Raw genomic sequence first — 8523 nt, 5'->3', positions numbered from 1 at the left:
GTGTCCTGGCGCTGGGGCACGGCTGGAGGATGCATCTTGGTTGAGTGGATGGTGCAGAAACCAAGGATGGGAACGGCATGTCAGGTTCAACCCTGTCCTTTCTTCTCTTTAAGCAAAGGAAAACAGAAATTATTTTTTTTTTAGGCCAAGGAGATGACTGTGGGTCCATCTAGCTGCTTAAATAGACGTGGTGCGTTCAAATACCTGAGGAGGAGACCCCAGCTTCTCCCTCCAACCCCCAAAATCTCAGTCTGTGCTGGCAGGAGCCCCAGAGCTTGCTGGTGCTCTCCGCTCCATTCCTGGGGATTTATGGTTTGCTGGAAGAAGATGATTTTGGGTGCTGCCGGGCCGTGTCGGTGTGTACTGGAGGAGCGGGAGAGGGGAGATGTGTGTGCGGAGGTGCTGCCCGGTGCCAGGGCTGCCTGCAGTGCACGGCGGGTGCTGTCTGGGCAGGGCAGGAGGATCCCTCGTGGGGCCAAAGTCCCTCGGGGTGGCCCTGGGGAGGAAATCCCTGCCCGAGGACATCTCATCCCCCCCATACCCGGTCAATCCTGCCTCTCCGAAGGCAAATTTGCTCTTCCAAGATTTGCAAGATGCTGGGGGTCAGGGAGCTGCACGGGGTGGACCCATGGTGCCAGTGCCTGTACTGGGGAGGGTCCTCGTGCTCTGCACCGTGGCAGCGTTACGGTGGGGGCTCAGCGGGGGCAGCTGGTGGCCCTGCCCTGCCCCGGGGGGGATGAACAGCGGAGGGTGCCCGGGGAGCCGCGGGCAACCAGGCTGGGGATCAGCATGTCTCCCACTCTTCCTCCCCCGGGATCAGGCAGGGCGATACGAGCTCTGGAGGGAGGTAGCTGGGGCGATGCCCTGCCCGCAGCCCTCGTGCTCGTAAACAGGCTGTTGTTGTTTGTGCGACGCCCGGCAGCGCCCCGGGGGCCGCTTGTGCAACCGGGGCGGGGAGCTGGCGCAGAGAACTGTGGGGCTCATTGCACCCCAGATGGAGGAGACTCCTCGGCTGGGTTCAGCCCCCAGGAGCGCAGGGAACCCCGGGCTGTGCTCACGCAGCACCAGCAGCCCCCAGATACCAGCTGCCCCATCTCTGAGCTCCCCAGCACGGGGATGCCCCATGCAGCTGCACGATGGAGAGGTTCTCTGGACATGCCCACCAAGACCCTCTCCATGCCACGGAGCGGCTTCACCCCCAGCTGGCAAAGCAGTTTGGGGACCCCCCTTTCCCACGGGCAGTGCCCAGGACTGGCCTCACGTCCCCAAGCAGGGCACAGCGCACGGCCCCGCTCGCCCCACGGGCTGGAGCTGGGGTGAAGCAAGCAGCCGTGCGCGGAGCCCAGCCTTGCTGATGGTATGTGGCTGCCCCGGTTCTGGGCTGTAGGTGAGCCTGGAGAACTGGGAAAAGCAGGGCAGGGTTGTGTCTCCTTGAGGGTTTCGTCCTGCTGGAGGAAGTGTGGCCGTGGTGGCGTTGGCACAAGGAAGTCTCTCAGTGGCACGGCACGGCTGCACTCTGGCTAGTGGCCACGGTGGCCCTGGCGAGTGGAGGGGCTCAGCTGCCTGCACCGCTCGGCAGGGACGGTGACGGGCATCCACCACCCTGGGTTGGGCACGTGGCATCACTGCCCATCACTGCTGGGCGAGGACGACTGACATTTCCCATGATGGCAATTTTTGATGACTGCAGGTACCCTGTCAGATGATCCAGCACGGTGCTGAGCCCCTCCAACCTGTTTTATGAGGTTAAACAGTGCACTGTTTGCTTTTCCCGTGTTGCTGGTTTCAGCACCCAGGGAGGCGATGCCCACTGGTGGGTCCCTACCCCTCTCCCAAAGCGCGGAGCCTGCTCCCGCTGCCCGGTGGCAGAGCTCTCTAGGGCATGAAAATACAACTGAAGCATGACATAAACCAGTATCAAGCTTCGCTTTGAGCCGGTACCAGTGCGTTCAGGGCCAGGACTGGTGGCGGGAGGCTCAGGCAGCAGTGGCCACCAGCTGGGCCCGTGGCCGTCCCTGGCAGAGGGCTGGTGGGTGCGTGGCGTGGCCGGGAGCAGCGGGAGTGGCGTGAGAGCCGGCGCGCACGGGGTGTGTGTGTGTGTGCGAGCGCCTGTTTATATAGGAAGGAGCCAACCTCCAGTTTCAGATTTCAGACCTCGCTTATCAGCCGGGGCCCCGTCCCTGCCACGCTCGAACGTGGCGGCTCTCGGAGGCGACCGACGCTTCTCCCCCTTCCCCACCAACCCCGGGGGACTCCCCGCCTTGGCACCGAGCCCACCGCCCTCCCCACGGCCCCGGCAGCGCCCGACGAGCAGGTAGGCTGAGCCAGTTGCTCTGCCCTCCTAGCCCAACCGGTGGTGGGGGGTAAGGAGGGGACCAGGGGGATGTTGGAAGAGCCCCAAGGGCTGAAGCAAAAGGGATGGAGGTGCTGGTGGGATTCACGCTGCGCCGGGGCAGCCAGCGAGTTGGGCTTTGCTGGAGGGTGGCCACAGAGCCGCTCACGGGGCCAAGGCTGTTGGGGAGGGTGGCTGGTGGGCATCAGCATGATGGTGACATTTGCAGCATGTCCCACCGGGCACGGGCACGGGCATGGCGCGCGGGAAAGGCGGGCTGCACTCTCTCAGGGGTTAAACTCCTCGTAGGGAGCTAAATGGAAGGTGTGGCAGCACGATAAGGCTGGCAGAGCTGGGAGTGGGGCAGAGGCACCCGAGCGGGTACACACACGGCTCCGCTTCCAGGCAGGACGCGGGGTGGGATCCTGCCCTGTGCCGTGGGCTGGCTCGGAAGCCTGGGGGAGCTGCCGTCCCTGCCCTTAGCTGAGCTGACTGGGGAATAATGCTGCGAACTCCTGGAAGCACTGCTTAAAATCACCTCTCCTCCTGGGGGAGAGACTCAGCTGCGTTGCCTGCTTGGTTCTGTTTAAAGGGATGTTTTCAGAAAGGCTTTTTTAAAGCAATCCTCTGCCCTGCCCTGCTGTGCCCTCTTCTGTACCCTGCCATCCTATCCCAGAGCCTGGAAAAGTCCCTTTTTCCCCACACCCTCCCGCCGAGCCACCGCCATCTCGCAGAGCAGCCAGGAGAAACGCTGACACCCAGCACCCTGCGAGCACTGGAGGATGCTCCAGCACTGGGCAGCGGTGGGTGCTGTGGCCCCTGTTCAGCAGCTGGCAGCAGCGTGAGGCTGCTGCAGGTCTGCCCTGCTCTGCAGCGCAGGATGGCTGCGGTTTCCATCCCATTGCTTCCAGCCATCCACGGGGGTGCCTGGGAGATAGGAGCAATCTCCCTGCTGCTCTCTGGCCCTGGCAGGGTGGTGGGTTTGTAGCTGAGCCTGATCCTGGCACCATCCTGCTCCTTCCTCCCCTGTTCCTCCAGCGATGGTGGGTGAAGAACCAGGCCCTGGTCTGGAACAAAGCGCTCCTGCCTCCCGGCAGCGCGTCCTTCACTCCGTCCCAGTGCCGCAGGGTCACTAATTAATTTTGTGACAAGGAGGGACCTTGAGCAGCTTCTGGCGATGCCCAGCATGACGCAGAGCTGGGATGTCACCTCTGCGGTCCCCACTCGGTGCCTGCTCCATCCTGCTGGGGCAGGGAGACACGGGAGGGAGAACGCATCAGGGAGAGTCAAGTGCGTGGCTGGCTTTTTTCCACTTACTGGTTTCCTAAGGAACTGAGGTTTGTGATCACGTTCCCTTGTCCGTTCCCTTGATTCCCAGTGATTTCTGGACCAGATTGGGCTGGGGACCCTGCTCTCCATGTGTGTGGAACATCCTCCCCTGCCCCAAACCCCCAGGAAAGCAGGAGCCACCGTGCTGCAGGCACCTGGCGAAGGGATCTCCCACCTCTCTGGCACCCGATTGCTCTTCCCACATGTATTGGCCCATCTCTGCCCTCCGGAAGCTCAGCACAAGCCTCCGGCTCTTCCCAGTGCCAAGCAAACCAGTTCCTTGTAGAGGGCAGCCACCGTGCTTGCTCCTCTCAACTAAACCTGATGCAGGTCCCCAGCCCCGGCTGCCTTCGAGCATCCTCGGGGGGAAGCTGCGGGCAGGAGCGTCAGTGAAAGGCTCGTCCAGGCTGCACCGCCACTGGCAACGGCATCGCCAAGAGCCCTCACGGGGCTGGGACTGGCCCAGCTCCAGCGCTAGCCTGGTTCTGCGACTCCTGTCCCACCAGCTTCCCTCCCCGGGCACGGCCGGGGACGTGGGGCTGGGGCCGGAGGCGGCATCTCCTCGCCGGGGCGGAGGGAGCGCTGGGGCGGCGTTTATTTACGTGATGCTGGAGGAGAAGGGGGGAACTGGCAACAGGCTTGCTTGCAAATGGGATTTCTGAGAAGTGGAAAGCTGGCGTGCGTTCAGCCTGGAACTGTCCTGATTTCCAATTGGAAACATCCCACGGTGACTAAACTTCATTCAGGGGAAGATCTCGTTCTGCAGAGCCGGCGCCGCGCTACTAAACTCGCCGGCGGCGTTTGCACCGTTGCGGAGGTGGCTGCGGGGAGGGGGACGAGGAACAAGACGAGGGCTGTTTGGTGGCACGGAGGCGTGCCCTGTCCCCGCGCTGGCTTTGCACCACCCCAACAGACTCCGAAGGGTCCGGTCTGGTGGGTGTGGAAGGTTTGCAACTCCCTCTGCTTTTCCCCCCAGGAGATTCCTTGCTTTTCCCTTTCAGCTGCCCCCCGGGGCTGTTGTTGGCTGCTTGGAGTAATTAGGACACTGTTGGGAAGCTGGGAGCCACCAGTGATTCACCAGGAAGCTGTGCCCGACTGCCCTGGCCACGGCTCTGCCACGCCAGGGTGTGGTGGGCTGGAGATAGCAATAAAATGGGGGCCGTCCCATCCGAGGGCAGCGAGGACATCGCTGCGCCCGTCCTGGTGCTGATGGCCAGGCTGAGCGTTTAGTGGCCAGTGGAGGAGGCTAATGGCTCGATCTGGCGAGCACCTGCAGATAGCCAAGCTCTTGGTGAGTGTTAAGAGGAACCAGATGGTGTCCAGCCTGACCTGCCCACTGGGGGCTGTGCTGGAGACAGATCTCCAGGCCCACGGGGAGCACCCAACTCCCCAGCACCCACGTCCCGGTGCAGAGCTGTGGTTTACGGGGCTGCTGGGATTTGGTGCAGAGAGCCCTGACACGCTGATTTATCTCTTGTCTTTGGAGACCCGTTCTGGCTGTGTCAGCCCAGCACAGCACGAGGGGGGTTGGCTGTGCTTCCCCCCCCCCAGGGATGCTCCACGCCGGGACGCAGGCGGAGGCAAGCTGGGCAAAGTCAGCGGATCCCGAGCCTGTGCCTGGCATCCGGGGAGGGCCTGTGCGTGTTTGGTTTGGTCTGTTTGCTTAAGAACAAACCTCCCGGTTTGGGGGACCTTTGGTTCCTGCTCTGTTTGTACATGGAGGCCGGCGGTGTGGGCGCACGCCCGGGCGGCTCCGGGGCTGGGGGCTGTCGGCGCTGAGGCCAGGAGGAGCCAGAGGCATCTGCGGGTGCCAGGCTCTGCTCCTGGCCATGGCAGATCCCCGCCGTGGTGGCTCTTCCCGGGCACTTGGGAGCACTTTTGGCTGCTCCGCACGTTGCCCTCACGCCGTGATCACGGGCTGCTCTCTGGGGCTGTGGGACATGGGGGTTGGAGACCCTCATCCAGCCCCGAGCTGCCCGGAGCCGGCGCTCGCCCCGTCCTTGGGAGCTATTTGGTGCAATGCACTTGCACAACTGAGATGTGTGTGCTGTTGCGTCACAGCTCGGTTACAAGCTGTTCCGAGGCCTGCGAAGGTACAGGACCAGATCTAAAAATGGAGAGTTTCCCCATATACTGCCATCACACCCATGCCGATGTAGGGGAAGCGCAGCATCGCACTAGGAAGGCAACTGGGACGGTGGTTGTGCTGCTGGGGAGGGTGACAGGCTGCCCGCGGTGACAACACCACGGCAGGCAGAGCTGAGCCGCTCCCGCCCAAAGCTAAATCACCACAGGAACACGTGGCCGTGCTGGACCGCCGTGGCCACCAAACCATGACGGAGCCCTGGGGTGCATGAGCCTCTTTGCAGAGAAGGCAGCGGGCTGCTGGCGTCCCCCCAGCCTCGCTGCTCCGGCAGGTGTGGGGCTCCGTGCCGGCTCGGCACAGCCGGCTATGCCAGGAATGTGCCGAATGCGTCGGGACTTGACTACGCGAGGTCGGGACGCGGAGCAGCCGATGAGTCACTTGGAGAGGGCTGGCAGCGGCACGGTGAAGCTCGTGAGCTGGGGCAGAGCCAGGGCTGCCACAATCCCCAAACCCAGAGCCTCCCCGAACCCGAATTCCCGCGGGAAGCGTGCCGGCGGCCTCTGCCAGGGTCCCACCGTGGCGGCGAGGCCACGCAGGTTGGCGGGGTTGGTGTTGGCAGAGCAAGGCGCCGTGTCACGCTCCCCGCACCCCGGGGTGCTGCATTTACGACTGTTTTTCATCCGTATGAGCGCACCCGTTTGTTAAAGCGCTCGAGTGAGAGCTGCCTGTGGGAGATCTGACAACGGAAAATTGGTAATTTAGACAAAAACAATCAAGAGCCTCTACAGGGAGCGGCACAACCTGCCGTGGCTGATTGAGCCCAGGCTGGAGCTCACCCTGCTCCGTGTCCCGGTGGGCTCAGATCCGAGTGGGACTAGCAGCACCCAAGGCTCGCTCCTGGAGGCAGGGGGACACTTAATTTCAGCACCCTGCTCCGGGCCCCGCGCCCTCCAAGTTTTCCCAGCTTGGGCTGTTTGCACAGAGCTTGTGGCTCCTGGGGGTGCGCGGGGAGTGGGAGATGCAAAGGCCGTGCCTGGATGCAAAGAGTCCGGGCACATCCCGGGCACGGGGAGCCCAGCCCAGCGCCGCTGCCGGTGGGTCTTATCAGCCGCTGTGTCTGCACTTATTTAACAGCTCATTCCCGTCTGTGGTTTTTTTTAGCCATTTGATGGTCTTATATCATGATTAAAACCATCCCCACAGCAGCCCTCCGCTTCCAGCCTACGCGGGGTGTTGCCGTGCAGATGTTTGTCCAAAGCTATTTATGAGCGTTCACAGCCCGGACACCCCCGGGGCTGCGGCCGGGGCTGGAGAAAGCGAAATCCGTTGCATGTCGGTGTCCAGAAGCTGGAGCTGGGCTGCGGTGCCAGCGGGGTGCCAGCGGGGTGCCGCGCGCTGTGAGTACCCCCAGACCCACAGGAGCTGGGATGGGGCTGAGCCATGTCTGCATTTGTGGGGGGACGTGGCAGCTGCTCCGGGCTGGCTGAGCCGGACATGTCCCTGCTCCGGGTCCTGGCAAGGGATGGTGCTGGGGTAGTGGGGGCTGCTGCTGTGGCTGGGCTTGGGGCTGGGGGGCACAGGGGTTCACTCCCCAGGTGCCACTGTGCTGCGTGGACAGAGCAGGGCCCTTCTGGCGACGGCGCAGCTGGAGGTTAATCATTCAACCCCTTCGCAGGTTGGGTAACGCAGCCAGTGCCAGGGGAGGGGGGACAGGGACATTTGTCCACCCGCTTCCCAGAGCTGAGACACAGGAACAGCCCCTGTGCTCCCCCTGCAGCTCCGGGTGCCGGTGCCCCCTCTCCGTGGCGGGGATCCCCATGGGCACCGCGGTGTGTGGGGGACCCTGGCAGCACCGTGTGCTGGCCGAGCGGCAGCCCTGGGAGCTGAGCTGGCCCACGGCACAGCCGAGGGAGCCAAGAGCTGCGGCTGAGTTGTAAACACGCTCGGGTAAAGTTACAGCCATTGATGTTCCTTGGAAAAGCAGCAGGAAGGGAGAGCTCCGGGACCCCTGAGCTGAGAGATTCCATCCTGCCGTGGCTCCCCCGGCAAGGAGGGGATGGACGTGCCTCCGGGGAGCAGCCCCCTGCCCCACTGTGCTGCCCCACTCCTCAGGGGGCAGAGGGCTGTGGGTCTGACCCCCAAGGATGAGGGGGCCGGGGGCTTTCCCGTGGCTGAGCTGCTCACGTCTCAGCTGGATGCAGAGCAGGATACAGCCCTCGGAGCCGCCGGGGGCCCATGCTGCCGAGGGGGCACTTTGGGGAGCACAGAGGGGTGATGCTGGGCGAACAGCCGCGGGTCCATGGGAGGTGCGGAGCCCCTTGGAAACCCTTTTGCATCCCCGGCGCGTTGGGCTGCAGCGGCCTGCCGTGCCATTAAAGGGGCTTCCAGCATGAGCAGAGGATGCTTGCCGTGCTGGTCCCGCAGCGGCGCGGTGCCGAGGGGGTTAAGGCTGCCGGCAGCTGCCGTGGCTGTTAATGATTGATACCAATGATGGTCTCCATGGGCTTGGAAGAAAACCATCCACCCCGGCTGCGGGAGAGCCACCGGCTTGGCAAACGGCGTGGTCAGAGGGGACGCGCGGTGGCACCGGTGAGTGCGTGCGTGGGTGCGTGTGTGCAGCGTTGGCACAGAGCCCGGCCGTGCCACATGTGGGCCATTGTCTGCGGCTGGTGCCCGGTGGTGGCCAAGAGCAACCGGGGACCCGGGGAGGGTGGCCGGGGTGGTGGCGGGTGCAGCTGGAAGGCTGGCGGGCGCGGGGAGCGGCAGGGAAGGAACC

General features: G+C 63.8%; 2 protein-coding genes across 3 annotated transcripts in view; both read left to right on the top strand.

The window, feature by feature from the left end:
- The window catches only part of LOC113488784 (pleckstrin homology domain-containing family A member 6-like), a 26476-nt gene that overhangs the window by 10504 nt on the left and 7449 nt on the right, over positions 1-8523 (top strand). The gene's annotated exons all lie outside the window — the stretch shown is intronic.
- The window catches only part of PLEKHA6 (pleckstrin homology domain containing A6), a 34646-nt gene continuing 28294 nt past the window's right edge, over positions 2172-8523 (top strand). The window contains exon 1 of one of the 2 annotated variants that reach the window (XM_026864128.1): positions 2172-2314. The gene's annotated coding sequence lies outside the window, so the exon portion shown is untranslated. Of the gene's footprint in view, positions 2315-8415; positions 8424-8523 lie in introns of those variants that run through there. The other variant, XM_026864127.1, reaches the window with a different exon arrangement.

Source organism: Athene cunicularia (assembly GCF_003259725.1).
Source record: "Athene cunicularia isolate RWA chromosome 26 unlocalized genomic scaffold, athCun1 chr26_part1, whole genome shotgun sequence".
NCBI classification, from domain to species: domain Eukaryota; kingdom Metazoa; phylum Chordata; class Aves; order Strigiformes; family Strigidae; genus Athene; species Athene cunicularia.
This window is presented reverse-complemented; position numbering and strand designations above follow the sequence as displayed.